We start from the raw sequence: 19,427 nt of genomic DNA, 5'->3' as shown, positions 1-19,427 counted from the left end.
AGCTCTGAGAACTCTCAAATGCAGACTGATTTGATGTACGTCTGTAAGCAAATCAGTGTTTCACATCACCTTAAGGGGACTGTAGTAGAGCCAAGCCCCCTCTTTAACCCCCATGGCCCAACATGAGAAAACAACAGTCTTAAACTTCATAATTTGTGTTAAAATGGTGTTTAAAGTAAACATAAGGTGTTATGTAACTGATAGGTGTCAAAAAACGTTTGATTTAAAAAGAAAATCTGTCCATTTAAATGCATGCTGTAGACCAAAGTGTCCCTGGAAAAAGAGTAAGGGAAATACTGTTCTGATGACATTTCTAGAGAATATTTTGACTTTTTAAGACAAATACAATAGTGCTACATGTTTAGATGTATATATGTACACAACATCCCAATATTGTTTTGTGTTTGAAGAATCTGAATGGGTTACTTTTAATGAAACAAGAAAATGTTCAAACCAAACTTGTTTTCCGTTCCTTGGGGTCAGGATTCGGGCCACCCTGCCACTGCTTTCAAAGTGTTGAAGTTTTCCATACTAACTCACATCACTAAAGACTTTATCGTTAGCAGAATAGCTCCCTTGATTCATTTTTTTTGATATCTAAACATCATAATAAATCTATAGCTGTGTGTAGTTGTTTGTGTGAGCAGTTCTGGGGGAAAGCCGCATGCAGCATTGTCACAGGCCAAGCAATCATCCTGTTAATAACCAGATGCTTTGAACAGGCACTGCACTACAGTAATAAAATATGATAAGTAAATACATGCATGCATGTCGTCCATATATTTGCTTCTGAAAAATTTGAGATAAAAATTTGCCAGGAACCCAAATGTATCATATAACAGAAACAAAATGAAGTTCTAAAAAAATACATTTATGTATATGTCTTTTAAACTATTGCAAAAAGTTTAATAAATACCCAAATTCAATTTTAAAAAAAAGAAGTGACTTTCTTCTATCGACTTTCTCCTGCAGAGCTTCTGTCAGATTGTATCTAGCAGTGAGTTATGAGAGAATGAGGAGAGGATAGAGTATTTGGATTTGGACTGTGTCTGCGTCAGGCTCGTATCGTTCCCCTATCACACCAATTCACCTGAATGCACTTCAACTGCTTGGTGGCATGGTGGTTTTCAGCCAGAACCATGACTTATGTTTTTCTGCTATACTTGTTACGCTGTATTACACCACTGCTGAAAGAGATGATTGGAAATGATAGTAACATAATTCAGCTTTTTTTCTAGAGATCACAAAAGAGATCTCTGTACCCTTTAATTATCAAGGCAATTAATCTTACTGAACATTTTCAAATTGTGAGATTAAGTGTAATGTATTATAAGATAACATTTGACTAATTTGTGCACGAAAAGTGATGCAGCTGAGAGAAATATAATCAAACTTGTTGGTTTTGTGACCGGGGATGCTGTGGATTGACCTGAGTCAGTTTCAGTCTGTTCACCTGCAGCAGTTGTTTAGGCGTGTATGAGGCCAGCGCAGCAGTGACCACAGTCTTGGTGCAGTAGACGAGAGGTTTAATGTAAGGAGGTAACAGATGAGTCATCTTTGGTACAAGTGAAAAATGTGTTGGCTGAATCATCCAGGTCTTTTTTTCAAGTATCTGCTACACAGAGAGGTGTGTGATACCTAAGTAAAAGTCTGATTAGGAAGAGCTGATGCCTGCAGGGTTTTTTGTGACTGCAAGAGTTAATTTGCCAACAACTAAATGTGTTTTCGATTTCGATTTTTGGGGTCAAGATTTGATTTAGAATTGATTCTCGATTCAAAGCGATTTGCGATTCAAAATCAATTTCCGATTCAAGATATAGGAGGTGTAATTTAAGGATGTTTTGCCAATGACATCTATTGTTATCAAAGCAAAGTGTGTCTGAAATTATGGAGGTAATCAGAATAATTATAGTTCAGAAAATGGACACTCAAAAAAAGTTCCATCGTTGTTTTTTTTTTTTGCAGGTATTTGTGTATGCCATTATCTGTGTCATTCTGCAAAGCAGCTCCGCTCTGTGATGCTGTAGAGGGCCACATCACACTCATTGACACTTCAGAGAGGGGCCTGATTCTCCTGCCTGCTCTGTCTGCAGTGAACACAGAGTTTACATCTACATGAGGCTCTGCTGCTTGTTACACTGTCTCCTGATTTACCCTTGTCTCATTATTATTATTATTATTATTATTATTATCATTATCATTATCATTATCATTATCATTATCATTATCATTATTATTATTATTATTATTATTATTATTATCATAGGGGCTTGCACGAGGCGCTACCAATAACACAGAGCGGTAGATACAGCAGGATTAGGCCAATCACAGTACAGTTTGCTTCAGGTGACGTGTAACATACGTAAGCGGATACAAAGTGTCGAATCGTCTTCCGATTGGTGGACAAGACCAAAACAAACCTCTGACCTCTTTACTAAGGAACCAGGGGAAGCCAATATGGCGTTTAGCGTCGATGCTAATGTACGTTTATCAGCGAAATATGGATAAATTATGGACGGAAGACACCCAATATCGGATCCATCACTATGGACTTATTGAACAAGGTCCCGTAAAAGATCCGAAATCTCAGGCTGATAGTGATGCTTCAAAAAGAGCTACAGAGTCATCCCTCTGAACGGCAGCGCGGCAGCTTTTACTGGCGAAAACATTAAGGCGATCCGACAAACAGTGTAATTAAGACTTTTCTAAATGATAAGCAATTTAGAGGGTTAAGAATAATCGATGTTTAGGATTTTTGAATCGATTCTGAATCGTTAAAAACGAATTGTGATTCTTATGTGAAGTGATTCCCCCCTCTCTTTGTTAAGTGCTGGCTGGCCATGATATTTTTTTAGATTTCATAATATATATATATATATATATATATATATATATATATATATATATATATATATATATATATAAAACTCAAAAATGTACAAAAAAAAGTAAAATGTTTCAATTATCTGGAAATTTATCATGAGAGAAAAGTTAATCATGAAAAAAGTTTCTAGGACAATTTTTCAATTTTTTGGGGGTATAATTTTCTAAAAATCTCTTTGCTCTTAATAAAATAAGCTTTAAGGACCTTTTCTTTTCATGTTTTACTCATTTCTTGTTGTGGCGATCTGTTCATTTTTCTTTTGAAAGAAATAAAACTGATCTACTCAGGTTTTCATTGTTTAAGTGCTTGTAAAAAGCATCTGGATGCAGAAACAGAAAACTGATATTGATCCCAGTTTCAAAGGGTTAACAGATATATGTGATTCTCGAAATCCACAATTTGCTTAGACTTATGATTTTATGATCGTGCCTCGATTTGATTTTTGATTTAAACACCTTTCAGCACTGAATTGCCATTGTTGGAATATCAAGTATTGATTTGAAAGGATCAACAGATAAAAGGTTTTATGCCAACAAATGTTTTCAAATTTTTATTTAGCAAAAGGTACAGCAGCTGCATCATATCAAGCATAATATGACTTTAATAATGTATTTTACCAGTCAGTAGAACAAACTATGAAACACAAAAACAACAGCAAGTACATAGCAGAAGATATTTCATAATAGTTTAATTTCCTCAGCTGCAAAAAGCTATTTTGTCTTTAGCTTCACTTGCACAGACTGCAGTTAACAATGAATTCTTGTTTACAGACCGTCACTTGTGGAGAAGGCAACATTATCGCCACACTGACCGCAGGGGATGCAGGAGAGTTGTATAGGTCTGTTTCGCTTTTCTCCAGTTCCAGCAGTAACCGTGGTGTCTGTGACAGTGCAACTACAAGCTAACGTTACGGGTAAGCTCCTCTGTGTTGTCTGTGAAGTGTTTTTTTTTTCTTTGGCCTCATCTTTTAAAACAAAAAACAACAAAAAAGTTAACAAACAGCAGACATAGTTTCTCTCTCGGGCACAGGTTCATCTGATGCCTCTGCCAGCTCATTCTGTATCGTCCATCTCATATCTGATCTTGAATGTACTGCGTGATGTACTGTCCCGACAGATCCTCACCATGCTGTCAACACTGTTATGCTAACAGCTAGCGAGCTGTACCCAATATGCTGAGGTGTAATTTTGTAAATGCACAATTATTAGTGTTTATGTGTCACACATTGTTGTGTGCCTGGGTGTTATGCCCTGTTGGTGCGTGACATGTGGTTTCTTAGTTGCTGTACACTTATGTTGCGATTTTATTGACCAAATCGCTTCTGGAGGTACATTCAGTACTATCCATATGATAGGTTTACATGAAGTGCTGGAGGTGTGAGCCAGTATGCCCATAGACCTGTTTGGGGTCACTTTGGGTCAGTTAGAATTCTGTGATGTAAGAGAATTCTGTGATGTAGGAGAATTCTGAGATCAAAGCAGACTTCAGTGATGTAAGAGAATTCTGTGATGTAGGAGAATTCTGAGATCAAAGCAGACTTCAGTGATGTAAGAGAATTCAGTGATGTAAGAGAACTCTGAGATCAAAGCAGACTTCTGTGATGTAAGAGAATTCTGTGATGTAAGAGAATTCTGAGATCAAAGCAGACTTCTGGTATAGACTGCTGTGATGTAGGCAGAATTCGTATTGCCCTGACATGACTTTCTCCATCTTGCACAGACTGAAGCACATTGTCAGTGTCATGCGCAAACCTGGTATCTCCGCCATGCACTATTTTATTTTTTTTCACCTCCTATCTCCACTGTATCCTTTTTAAACACTGGTTTTTATGTTATTTTTCTCTTGAAAAATAACATTTTTGGAGATCGGTTTTCGCCTGACAGCAGCGATATGGCCCTTCCTCTTTTACTGATATTAACCCTGGAATGTGTTTTAAAATGGACACGTAGTCAAACTGTGTGACCGCCTTGACGGTATGGAATTACTCAAATTGCTATTTTTATGTGAAAGGGCGTAGACTAATTTTTGACAGTTGATAAGTTCTCGCTGCAAGGTTGCCATGATGCCTTTTAAATCTTAAAAATTTTACTTAATCATTTGATTGTGAACTTTTTACTTTACTTTACTTTTTTAGTTCCCGACATGTTTGAGAATACAATCATGTGTAAACATTTCTACGTAAATGGTTAAGATATGGTTTTACATGGGAAGTATTCTTGTGATCATCTGACACAGAGGACAAAATGCATTTGTGGTGGTTTATAACTGAATGGCTCAGATGTGGTTTCAGACAGCTCAGGTTCACATCATAATCGATCAGAGAGAAGATCAATTCATCATTCACCACATCTTATGAGTCATTTATACTGTCTACACCTGCAACAGTCCTACATTTCATCAAATCTTTACTTATTTTTTTCTGATCTTAAAATTCACATTTCACATTTAAAATTCAGAAATTTTCCCCCCTTTTTAGTTATTTACATGGCCCTAAGCCTCACCTGTAGGATGTACATTTTGCTCTCACATTAGTTCCCTATCTGCTGCGCAACAGAAGCATTTCTAGACTGTTTTGAATGAATGGCTAAAATGAAGTTTTACACAGTGGGGATTTTCATCATAGTCGATGAGACAGAGGACAAAATGCATTTGTGGGCAATTTTACATGGATGGCGAAGATGTGGTTTCAGACAGCTCATGATCTAATCATAATTGATCAGAGAGAAGAACAATTCATCATTAACCACATCTTATGAGCCATTTATGTTGTCTACACCTGCAACAGTCCTACATTTCATCAAATCTTTTCACCATAGTCAATGAGACAGAGGACATAATGCATTTGTGGGCAATTTTACATGGATGGCGAAGATGTGGTTTCAGACAGCACATGATCTAATCATAATTGATCAGAGAGAAGGCAAATTCATCATTAACCACATCTGATGAGCCATTTTTTCTGTCTACATCTGCAACAGTCCTACATTTCAACATGACTTTGGTTAATTCTTTTGAACTTAATGTCATTAGTCAGATTTTAAGATCATAACTGAATTATGTTCTCTTTTTACGTGTCCCTAAATATCAGCTGCAGGATTTCAGTTTTGCTCTCACATTAGTTCCCTGTCTGCTGCACAACAGAAGCATTTCTAGACTGTTCTAAATGAATGGCTAAAATGAAGTTTTACACAGTGGGGATTTTCATCATAGTTTATGAGACAGAGGACAAAATGCATTTGTGGGCAATTGTACATGGATGGCTAAGATGTGGTTTCAGACAGCTCAGGTTCTAATCATAATCGATCAGAGAGAAGGAAAATTCATCATTAACCACATCCTTTGGGTCATTTATGTTGTCTACACCTGTAACAGTCCTACATTTCATCAAATCTTTTCACCATGGTCAATGAGACAGAGGACATAATGCATTTGTGTGCATTTGTAAATGGCTAAGATGTGGTTTCAGACAACCAGGTTTCTAATCATGTTTGATCAGAGAGGAGAACAATTCATCATTAACCACATCTTATGAGCCATTTTTTCTGTCTACATCTGCAACAGTCCTACATTTCACCATGACTTTGGTTAATTCTTTTGAACTTAATGTCATAAGTAAGATTTTAAGATCAGAACTGAATTATGTTTTGGTTTTTTTACGTGTCCCTAAATATCAGCTGCAGGATTTCAGTTTTGCTCTCACATTAGTTCCCTGTCTGCTGCACAACAGAAGCATTTCTAGACTGTTTTGAATGAATGGCTAAAATGAAGTTTTACACAGTGGGGATTTTCATCATAGTTTATGAGACAGAGGACAAAATGCATTTGTGGGCAATTGTACATGGATGGCTAAGATGTGGTTTCAGACAGCTCAGGTTCTAATCATAATCGATCAGAGAGAAGAAAATTCATCATTAACCACATCTTATGAGCCATTTTTTCTGTCTACATCTGCAACAGTCCTACATTTCACCATGACTTTGGTTAATTCTTTTGAACTTAATGTCATTAGTCAGATTTTAAGATCAGAACTGAATTATGTTTTCTTTTTACATGGCCCTAAGCCTCACCTGTAGGATGTACATTTTGCTCTTACATTAGTTCCCTATCTGTTGCACAACAGAAGCATTTCTAGACTGTTCTAAATGAATGGTTGAAATGTAGTTTACATAGTGGGGATTTTCATCATAGTTTAAGAGACAGAGGACAAAATGCATTTGTGGGCAATTGTACATGGATGGCTAAGATGTGGTTTCAGACAGCTCAGGTTCTAATCATAATCGATCAGAGAGAAGGAAAATTCATCATTAACCACATCTTATGGGTCATTTATGTTGTCTACACCTGCAACAGTCCTACATTTCATCAGATCTTTTCACCATGGTCAATGAGACAGAGGACATAATGCATTTGTGTGCATTTGTAAATGGCTAAGATGTGGTTTCAGACAACCAGGTTCGAATCATAATCGATCAGAGAGAAGGAAAATTCATCATTAACCACATCTTATGAGCCATTTTTCTGTCTACATCTGCAACAGTCCTACATTTCACCATGACTTTGGTTAATTCTTTTGAACTTAATGTCATAAGTAAGATTTTAAGATCAGAACTGAATTATGTTTTGGTTTTTTTTACGTGTCCCTAAATATCAGCTGCAGGATTTCAGTTTTGCTCTCACATTAGTTCCCTATCTGCTGCACAACAGAAGCATTTCTAGACTGTTTTGAATGAATGGCTAAAATGAAGTTTTACACAGTGGGGATTTTCATCATAGTTTATGAGACAGAGGACAAAATGCATTTGTGGGCAATTGTACATGGATGGCTAAGATGTGGTTTCAGACAGCTCAGGTTCTAATCATAATCGATCAGAGAGAAGAAAAATTCATCATTAACCACATCTTATGAGCCATTTTTCTGTCTACATCTGCAACAGTCCTACATTTCACCATGACTTTGGTTAATTCTTTTGAACTTAATGTCATTAGTCAGATTTTAAGATCAGAACTGAATTATGTTTTCTTTTTACATGGCCCTAAGCCTCACCTGTAGGATGTACATTTTGCTCTCACATTAGTTCCCTATCTGCTGCACAACAGAAGCATTTCTAGACTGTTCTAAATGAATGGTTGAAATGTAGTTTTACATAGTGGGGATTTTCATCATAGTTTATGAGACAGAGGACATAATGCATTTGTGTGCATTTGTAAATGGCTAAGATGTGGTTTCAGACAACCAGGTTTCTAATCATGTTTGATCAGAGAGACGGAAAATTCATCATTAACCACATCTTATGAGCCATTTTTCTGTCTACATCTGCAACAGTCCTACATTTCACCATGACTTTGGTTAATTCTTTTGAACTTAATGTCATTAGTCAGATTTTAAGATCAGAACTGAATTATGTTTTCTTTTTACATGGCCCTAAGCCTCACCTGTAGGATATACATTTTGCTCTCACATTAGTTCCCTATCTGCTGCACAACAGAAGCATTTCTAGAGTTTCATAAATGAATGGCTAAAATTTAGTGTTACACAGTGGGGATTTTCACCATAGTCAATGAGACAGAAGACAAAATGCATTTGTGGGCAATTGTACATGGATGGCTAAGATGTGGTTTCAGACAACCAGGTTTCTAATCATGTTTGATCAGAGAGGAGAACAATTCATCATTAACCACATCTTATGAGCCATTTTTCTGTCTACATATGCAACAGTCCTACATTTCACCATGACTTTGGTTAATTCTTTTGAACTTAATGTCATAAGTAAGATTTTAAGATCAGAACTGAATTATGTTTTGGTTTTTTACGTGTCCCTAAATATCAGCTGCAGGATTTCAGTTTTGCTCTCACATTAGTTCCCTGTCTGCTGCACAACAGAAGCATTTCTAGACTGTTTTGAATGAATGGCTAAAATGAAGTTTTACACAGTGGGGATTTTCATCATAGTTTATGAGACAGAGGACAAAATGCATTTGTGGGCAATTGTACATGGATGGCTAAGATGTGGTTTCAGACAGCTCAGGTTCTAATCATAATCGATCAGAGAGAAGAAAAATTCATCATTAACCACATCTTATGAGCCATTTTTTCTGTCTACATCTGCAACAGTCCTACATTTCACCATGACTTTGGTTAATTCTTTTGAACTTAATGTCATTAGTCAGATTTTAAGATCAGTTTCACACACTGGGGATTTTTATCATAGTCGATGAGACAGAGGACAAAATGCATTTGTGGGCAATTGTACATGGATGGCGAAGATGTGGTTTCAGACAGCTCATGATCTAATCATAATCGATCAGAGAGAAGATCAATTCATCATTAACCACATCTTATGAGCCATTTATATTGTCTACACCTGCAACAGTCCTACATTTCATCAAATCTTTTCACCATGGTCAATGAGACAGAGGACATAATGCATTTGTGTGCATTTGTAAATGGCTAAGATGTGGTTTCAGACAACCAGGTTTCTAATCATAATCGATCAGAGAGAAGAACAATTCATCATTAACCACATCTTATAAGCCATTTTTTCTGTCTACATCTGCAACAGTCCTACATTTCACCTTGACTTTGGTTAATTCTTTTGAACTTAATGTCATTAGTCAGATTTTAAGATCAGAACTGAATTATGTTTTCTTTTTACATGGCCCTAAACCTCACCTGTAGGATGTACATTTTGCTCTTACATTAGTTCCCTATCTGCTGCACAACAGAAGCATTTCTAGACTGTTCTAAATGAATGGTTGAAATGTAGTTTTACACAGTGGGGATTTTCATCATAGTTTATGAGACAGAGGACATAATGCATTTGTGTGCATTTGTAAATGGCTAAGATGTGGTTTCAGACAACCAGGTTTCTAATCATGTTTGATCAGAGAGACGGAAAATTCATCATTAACCACATCTTATGAGCCATTTTTTCTGTCTACATCTGCAACAGTCCTACATTTCACCATGACTTTGGTTAATTCTTTTGAACTTAATGTCATTAGTCAGATTTTAAGATCAGAACTGAATTATGTTTTGGTTTTTTTTACGTGTCCCTAAATCTCAGCTGCAGGATTTCAGTTTTGCTCTCACATTAGTTCCCTGTCTGCTGCACAACAGAAGCATTTCTAGACTGTTTTGAATGAATGGCTAAAATGAAGTTTTACACAGTGGGGATTTTCATCATAGTTTATGAGACAGAGGACATAATGCATTTGTGGGCAATTGTACATGGATGGCGAAGATGTGGTTTCAGACAACCAGGTTTCTAATCATGTTTGATCAGAGAGGAGAACAATTCATCATTAACCACATCTTATGAGCCATTTTTTCTGTCTACATCTGCAACAGTCCTACATTTCACCATGACTTTGGTTAATTCTTTTGAACTTAATGTCATTAGTCAGATTTTAAGATCAGTTTCACACACTGGGGATTTTTATCATAGTCGATGAGACAGAGGACAAAATGCATTTGTGGGCAATTGTACATGGATGGCGAAGATGTGGTTTCAGACAGCTCATGATCTAATCATAATCGATCAGAGAGAAGATCAATTCATCATTAACCACATCTTATGAGCCATTTATATTGTCTACACCTGCAACAGTCCTACATTTCATCAAATCTTTTCACCATGGTCAATGAGACAGAGGACATAATGCATTTGTGTGCATTTGTAAATGGCTAAGATGTGGTTTCAGACAACCAGGTTTCTAATCATAATCGATCAGAGAGAAGAACAATTCATCATTAACCACATCTTATAAGCCATTTTTCTGTCTACATCTGCAACAGTCCTACATTTCACCATGACTTTGGTTAATTCTTTTGAACTTAATGTCATTAGTCAGATTTTAAGATCAGAACTGAATTATGTTTTCTTTTTACATGGCCCTAAGCCTCACCTGTAGGATGTACATTTTGCTCTTACATTAGTTCCCTATCTGTTGCACAACAGAAGCATTTCTAGACTGTTCTAAATGAATGGTTGAAATGTAGTTTTACATAGTGGGGATTTTCATCATAGTTTATGAGACAGAGGACAAAATGCATTTGTGGGCAATTGTACATGGATGGCTAAGATGTGGTTTCAGACAGCTCAGGTTCTAATCATAATCGATCAGAGAGAAGGAAAATTCATCATTAACCACATCTTATGGGTCATTTATGTTGTCTACACCTGCAACAGTCCTACATTTCATCAGATCTTTTCACCATGGTCAATGAGACAGAGGACATAATGCATTTGTGTGCATTTGTAAATGGCCAAGATGTGGTTTCAGACAACCAGGTTCTAATCATAATCAATCAGAGAGATGGAAAATTCATCATTAACCACATCTTATGAGCCATTTTTTCTGTCTACATCTGCAACAGTCCTACATTTCACCATGACTTTGGTTAATTCTTTTTGAACTTAATGTCATAAGTAAGATTTTAAGATCAGAACTGAATTATGTTTTGTTTTTTTACGTGTCCCTAAATATCAGCTGCAGGATTTCAGTTTTGCTCTCACATTAGTTCCCTGTCTGCTGCACAACAGAAGCATTTCTAGACTGTTTTGAATGAATGGCTAAAATGAAGTTTTTACACAGTGGGGATTTTCATCATAGTTTATGAGACAGAGGACAAAATGCATTTGTGGGCAATTGTACATGGATGGCCAAGATGTGGTTTCAGACAGCTCAGGTTCTAATCATAATCGATCAGAGAGAAGAAAAATTCATCATTAACCACATCTTATGAGCCATTTTTCTGTCTACATCTGCAACAGTCCTACATTTCACCATGACTTTGGTTAATTCTTTTGAACTTAATGTCATTAGTCAGATTTTAAGATCAGAACTGAATTATGTTTTCTTTTTACATGGCCCTAAGCCTCACCTGTAGGATGTACATTTTGCTCTTACATTAGTTCCCTATCTGCTGCACAACAGAAGCATTTCTAGACTGTTCTAAATGAATGGTTGAAATGTAGTTTTACATAGTGGGGATTTTCATCATAGTTTATGAGACAGAGGACAAAATGCATTTGTGGGCAATTGTACATGGATGGCTAAGATGTGGTTTCAGACAGCTCAGGTTCTAATCATAATCGATCAGAGAGAAGGAAAATTCATCATTAACCACATCTTATGGGTCATTTATGTTGTCTACACCTGCAACAGTCCTACATTTCATCAGATCTTTTCACCATGGTCAATGAGACAGAGGACATAATGCATTTGTGTGCATTTGTAAATGGCCAAGATGTGGTTTCAGACAACCAGGTTCTAATCATAATCAATCAGAGAGATGGAAAATTCATCATTAACCACATCTTATGAGCCATTTTTTCTGTCTACATCTGCAACAGTCCTACATTTCACCATGACTTTGGTTAATTCTTTTGAACTTAATGTCATAAGTAAGATTTTAAGATCAGAACTGAATTATGTTTTGGTTTTTTACGTGTCCCTAAATATCAGCTGCAGGATTTCAGTTTTGCTCTCACATTAGTTCCCTGTCTGCTGCACAACAGAAGCATTTCTAGACTGTTTTGAATGAATGGCTAAAATGAAGTTTTACACAGTGGGGATTTTCATCATAGTTTATGAGACAGAGGACAAAATGCATTTGTGGGCAATTGTACATGGATGGCTAAGATGTGGTTTCAGACAGCTCAGGTTCTAATCATAATCGATCAGAGAGAAGAAAAATTCATCATTAACCACATCTTATGAGCCATTTTTCTGTCTACATCTGCAACAGTCCTACATTTCACCATGACTTTGGTTAATTCTTTTGAACTTAATGTCATTAGTCAGATTTTAAGATCAGAACTGAATTATGTTTTCTTTTTACATGGCCCTAAGCCTCACCTGTAGGATGTACATTTTGCTCTCACATTAGTTCCCTATCTGCTGCACAACAGAAGCATTTCTAGACTGTTCTAAATGAATGGTTGAAATGTAGTTTTACATAGTGGGGATTTTCATCATAGTTTATGAGACAGAGGACATAATGCATTTGTGTGCATTTGTAAATGGCTAAGATGTGGTTTCAGACAACCAGGTTTCTAATCATGTTTGATCAGAGAGACGGAAAATTCATCATTAACCACATCTTATGAGCCATTTTTTCTGTCTACATCTGCAACAGTCCTACATTTCACCATGACTTTGGTTAATTCTTTTGAACTTAATGTCATTAGTCAGATTTTAAGATCAGAACTGAATTATGTTTTCTTTTTACATGGCCCTAAGCCTCACCTGTAGGATATACATTTTGCTCTCACATTAGTTCCCTATCTGCTGCACAACAGAAGCATTTCTAGACTGTTCTAAATGAATGGTTGAAATGTAGTTTTACATAGTGGGGATTTTCATCATAGTTTATGAGACAGAGGACATAATGCATTTGTGTGCATTTGTAAATGGCTAAGATGTGGTTTCAGACAACCAGGTTTCTAATCATGTTTGATCAGAGAGACGGAAAATTCATCATTAACCACATCTTATGAGCCATTTTTCTGTCTACATCTGCAACAGTCCTACATTTCACCATGACTTTGGTTAATTCTTTTGAACTTAATGTCATTAGTCAGATTTTAAGATCAGAACTGAATTATGTTTTCTTTTTACATGGCCCTAAGCCTCACCTGTAGGATATACATTTTGCTCTCACATTAGTTCCCTATCTGCTGCACAACAGAAGCATTTCTAGAGTTTCATAAATGAATGGCTAAAATTTAGTGTTACACAGTGGGGATTTTCACCATAGTCAATGAGACAGAAGACAAAATGCATTTGTGGGCAATTGTACATGGATGGCTAAGATGTGGTTTCAGACAACCAGGTTTCTAATCATGTTTGATCAGAGAGGAGAACAATTCATCATTAACCACATCTTATGAGCCATTTTTTCTGTCTACATCTGCAACAGTCCTACATTTCACCATGACTTTGGTTAATTCTTTTGAACTTAATGTCATTAGTCAGATTTTAAGATCAGTTTCACACACTGGGGATTTTTATCATAGTCGATGAGACAGAGGACAAAATGCATTTGTGGGCAATTGTACATGGATGGCGAAGATGTGGTTTCAGACAGCTCATGATCTAATCATAATCGATCAGAGAGAAGATCAATTCATCATTAACCACATCTTATGAGTCATTTATATTGTCTACACCTGCAACAGTCCTACATTTCATCAAATCTTTTCACCATGGTCAATGAGACAGAGGACATAATGCATTTGTGTGCATTTGTAAATGGCTAAGATGTGGTTTCAGACAACCAGGTTTCTAATCATAATCGATCAGAGAGAAGAACAATTCATCATTAACCACATCTTATAAGCCATTTTTTCTGTCTACATCTGCAACAGTCCTACATTTCACCATGACTTTGGTTAATTCTTTTGAACTTAATGTCATTAGTCAGATTTTAAGATCAGAACTGAATTATGTTTTCTTTTTACATGGCCCTAAGCCTCACCTGTAGGATGTACATTTTGCTCTTACATTAGTTCCCTATCTGTTGCACAACAGAAGCATTTCTAGACTGTTCTAAATGAATGGTTGAAATGTAGTTTTACATAGTGGGGATTTTCATCATAGTTTATGAGACAGAGGACAAAATGCATTTGTGGGCAATTGTACATGGATGGCTAAGATGTGGTTTCAGACAGCTCAGGTTCTAATCATAATCGATCAGAGAGAAGGAAAATTCATCATTAACCACATCTTATGGGTCATTTATGTTGTCTACACCTGCAACAGTCCTACATTTCATCAGATCTTTTCACCATGGTCAATGAGACAGAGGACATAATGCATTTGTGTGCATTTGTAAATGGCCAAGATGTGGTTTCAGACAACCAGGTTCTAATCATAATCAATCAGAGAGATGGAAAATTCATCATTAACCACATCTTATGAGCCATTTTTTCTGTCTACATCTGCAACAGTCCTACATTTCACCATGACTTTGGTTAATTCTTTTGAACTTAATGTCATAAGTAAGATTTTAAGATCAGAACTGAATTATGTTTTGTTTTTTTTTACGTGTCCCTAAATATCAGCTGCAGGATTTCAGTTTTGCTCTCACATTAGTTCCCTGTCTGCTGCACAACAGAAGCATTTCTAGACTGTTTTGAATGAATGGCTAAAATGAAGTTTTACACAGTGGGGATTTTCATCATAGTTTATGAGACAGAGGACAAAATGCATTTGTGGGCAATTGTACATGGATGGCCAAGATGTGGTTTCAGACAGCTCAGGTTTCTAATCATAATCGATCAGAGAGAAGAAAAATTCATCATTAACCACATCTTATGAGCCATTTTTTCTGTCTACATCTGCAACAGTCCTACATTTCACCATGACTTTGGTTAATTCTTTTGAACTTAATGTCATTAGTCAGATTTTAAGATCAGAACTGAATTATGTTTTCTTTTTACATGGCCCTAAGCCTCACCTGTAGGATGTACATTTTGCTCTTACATTAGTTCCCTATCTGCTGCACAACAGAAGCATTTCTAGACTGTTCTAAATGAATGGTTGAAATGTAGTTTTACATAGTGGGGATTTTCATCATAGTTTATGAGACAGAGGACAAAATGCATTTGTGGGCAATTGTACATGGATGGCTAAGATGTGGTTTCAGACAGCTCAGGTTCTAATCATAATCGATCAGAGAGAAGGAAAATTCATCATTAACCACATCTTATGGGTCATTTATGTTGTCTACACCTGCAACAGTCCTACATTTCATCAGATCTTTTCACCATGGTCAATGAGACAGAGGACATAATGCATTTGTGTGCATTTGTAAATGGCCAAGATGGGGTTTCAGACAACCAGGTTTCTAATCATAATCAATCAGAGAGATGGAAAATTCATCATTAACCACATCTTATGAGCCATTTTTTCTGTCTACATCTGCAACAGTCCTACATTTCACCATGACTTTGGTTAATTCTTTTGAACTTAATGTCATAAGTAAGATTTTAAGATCAGAACTGAATTATGTTTTGGTTTTTTACGTGTCCCTAAATATCAGCTGCAGGATTTCAGTTTTGCTCTCACATTAGTTCCCTGTCTGCTGCACAACAGAAGCATTTCTAGACTGTTTTGAATGAATGGCTAAAATGAAGTTTTACACAGTGGGGATTTTCATCATAGTTTATGAGACAGAGGACAAAATGCATTTGTGGGCAATTGTACATAGATGGCTAAGATGTGGTTTCAGACAGCTCAGGTTCTAATCATAATCGATCAGAGAGAAGGAAAATTCATCATTAACCACATCTTATGGGTCATTTATGTTGTCTACACCTGCAACAGTCCTACATTTCATCAGATCTTTTCACCATGGTCAATGAGACAGAGGACATAATGCATTTGTGTGCATTTGTAAATGGCCAAGATGTGGTTTCAGACAACCAGGTTTCTAATCATAATCAATCAGAGAGATGGAAAATTCATCATTAACCACATCTTATGAGCCATTTTTCTGTCTACATCTGCAACAGTCCTACATTTCACCATGACTTTGGTTAATTCTTTTGAACTTAATGTCATAAGTAAGATTTTAAGATCAGAACTGAATTATGTTTTGTTTTTTTTACGTGTCCCTAAATATCAGCTGCAGGATTTCAGTTTTGCTCTCACATTAGTTCCCTGTCTGCTGCACAACAGAAGCATTTCTAGACTGTTTTGAATGAATGGCTAAAATGTAGTTTTACACAGTGGGGATTTTCATCATAGTTTATGAGACAGAGGACAAAAATGCATTTGTGGGCAATTGTACATGGATGGCCAAGATGTGGTTTCAGACAGCTCAGGTTCTAATCATAATCGATCAGAGAGAAGAAAATTCATCATTAACCACATCTTATGAGCCATTTTTTCTGTCTACATCTGCAACAGTCCTACATTTCACCATGACTTTGGTTAATTCTTTTGAACTTAATGTCATTAGTCAGATTTTAAGATCAGAACTGAATTATGTTTTCTTTTACATGGCCCTAAGCCTCACCTGTAGGATGTACATTTTGCTCTTACATTAGTTCCTATCTGCTGCACAACAGAAGCATTTCTAGACTGTTCTAAATGAATGGTTGAAATGTAGTTTTACATAGTGGGGATTTTCATCATAGTTTATGAGACAGAGGACAAAATGCATTTGTGGGCAATTGTACATGGATGGCTAAGATGTGGTTTCAGACAGCTCAGGTTCTAATCATAATCGATCAGAGAGAAGGAAAATTCATCATTAACCACATCTTATGGGTCATTTATGTTGTCTACACCTGCAACAGTCCTACATTTCATCAGATCTTTTCACCATGGTCAATGAGACAGAGGACATAATGCATTTGTGTGCATTTGTAAATGGCCAAGATGTGGTTTCAGACAACCAGGTTCTAATCATAATCAATCAGAGAGATGGAAAATTCATCATTAACCACATCTTATGAGCCATTTTTTCTGTCTACATCTGCAACAGTCCTACATTTCACCATGACTTTGGTTAATTCTTTTGAACTTAATGTCATAAGTAAGATTTTAAGATCAGAACTGAATTATGTTTTGGTTTTTTTTACGTGTCCCTAAATATCAGCTGCAGGATTTCAGTTTTGCTCTCACATTAGTTCCCTGTCTGCTGCACAACAGAAGCATTTCTAGACTGTTTTGAATGAATGGCTAAAATGAAGTTTTACACAGTGGGGATTTTCATCATAGTTTATGAGACAGAGGACAAAATGCATTTGTGGGCAATTGTACATGGATGGCTAAGATGTGGTTTCAGACAGCTCAGGTTCTAATCATAATCGATCAGAGAGAAGAAAATTCATCATTAACCACATCTTATGAGCCATTTTTCTGTCTACATCTGCAACAGTCCTACATTTCACCATGACTTTGGTTAATTCTTTTGAACTTAATGTCATTAGTCAGATTTTAAGATCAGAACTGAATTATGTTTTCTTTTACATGGCCCTAAGCCTCACCTGTAGGATGTACATTTTGCTCTCACATTAGTTCCCTATCTGCTGCACAACAGAAGCATTTCTAGACTGTTCTAAATGAATGGTTGAAATGTAGTTTTACATAGTGGGGATTTTCATCATAGTTTATGAGACAGAGGACATAATGCATTTGTGTGCATTTGTAAATGGCTAAGATGTGGTTTCAGACAACCAGGTTTCTAATCATGTTTGATCAGAGAGACGGAAAATTCATCATTAACCAGATCTTATGAGCCATTTTTTTCTGTCTACATCTGCAACAGTCCTACATTTCACCATGACTTTGGTTAATTCTTTGAACTTAATGTCATTAGTCAGATTTTAAGATCAGAACTGAATTATGTTTTCTTTTTACATGGCCCTAAGCCTCACCTGTAGGATGTACATTTTGCTCTCACATTAGTTCCCTATCTGCTGCACAACAGAAGCATTTCTAGACTGTTCTAAATGAATGGTTGAAATGTAGTTTTACATAGTGGGGATTTTCATCATAGTTTATGAGACAGAGGACATAATGCATTTGTGTGCATTTGTAAATGGCTAAGATGTGGTTTCAGACAACCAGGTTTCTAATCATGTTTGATCAGAGAGACGGAAAATTCATCATTAACCACATCTTATGAGCCATTTTTTCTGTCTACATCTGCAACAGTCCTACATTTCACCATGACTTTGGTTAATTCTTTTGAACTTAATGTCATTAGTCAGATTTTAAGATCAGAACTGAATTATGTTTTCTTTTTACATGCCCCTACCCCTCCCCTGTAGGATATACTTTTTCCTCTCACATTAGTTCCTATCTGCTGCACAACAGAAGCATTTCTAGAGTTTCATAAATGAATGGCTAAAATTTAGTGTTACACAGTGGGGATTTTCACCATAGTCAATGAGACAGAAGACAAAATGCATTTGTGGGCAATTGTACATGGATGGCTAAGATGTGGTTTCAGACAACCAGGTTTCTAATCATGTTTGATCAGAGAGGAGAACAATTCATCATTAACCACATCTTATGAGCCATTTTTTCTGTCTACATATGCAACAGTCCTACATTTCACCATGACTTTGGTTAATTCTTTTGAACTTAATGTCATAAGTAAGATTTTAAGATCAGAACTGAATTATGTTTTGGTTTTTTTTACGTGTCCCTAAATATCAGCTGCAGGATTTCAGTTTTGCTCTCACATTAGTTCCCTGTCTGCTGCACAACAGAAGCATTTCTAGACTGTTTTGAATGAATGGCTAAAATGAAGTTTTACACAGTGGGGATTTTCATCATAGTTTATGAGACAGAGGACAAAATGCATTTGTGGGCAATTGTACATGGATGGCTAAGATGTGGTTTCAGACAGCTCAGGTTCTAATCATAATCGATCAGAGAGAGAAAAATTCATCATTAACCACATCTTATGAGCCATTTTTCTGTCTACATCTGCAACAGTCCTACATTTCACCATGACTTTGGTTAATTCTTTTGAACTTAATGTCATTAGTCAGATTTTAAGATCAGAACTGAATTATGT

General features: G+C 36.3%; 1 long non-coding RNA gene across 1 annotated transcript in view; it reads left to right on the top strand.

Annotated features, from left to right (window-relative positions):
* The first annotated feature begins 2,446 nt into the window (after nucleotides 1-2,446).
* Nucleotides 2,447-19,427, top strand: part of LOC148186884 (uncharacterized) — a 68,250-nt gene continuing 51,269 nt past the window's right edge. Inside the window, exons 1-2 of the long non-coding RNA XR_015779212.1 lie at nucleotides 2,447-2,564; nucleotides 3,655-3,797. This is a non-coding gene — a long non-coding RNA (uncharacterized LOC148186884). The remainder of the gene's footprint in view (nucleotides 2,565-3,654; nucleotides 3,798-19,427) is intronic.

Source organism: Plectropomus leopardus, chromosome 16, assembly GCF_026936395.1.
Source record: "Plectropomus leopardus strain MGB_pleo_1.0 chromosome 16, ASM2693639v1, whole genome shotgun sequence".
NCBI classification, from domain to species: Eukaryota; Metazoa; Chordata; class Actinopteri; order Perciformes; family Serranidae; genus Plectropomus; species Plectropomus leopardus.
This window is presented reverse-complemented; position numbering and strand designations above follow the sequence as displayed.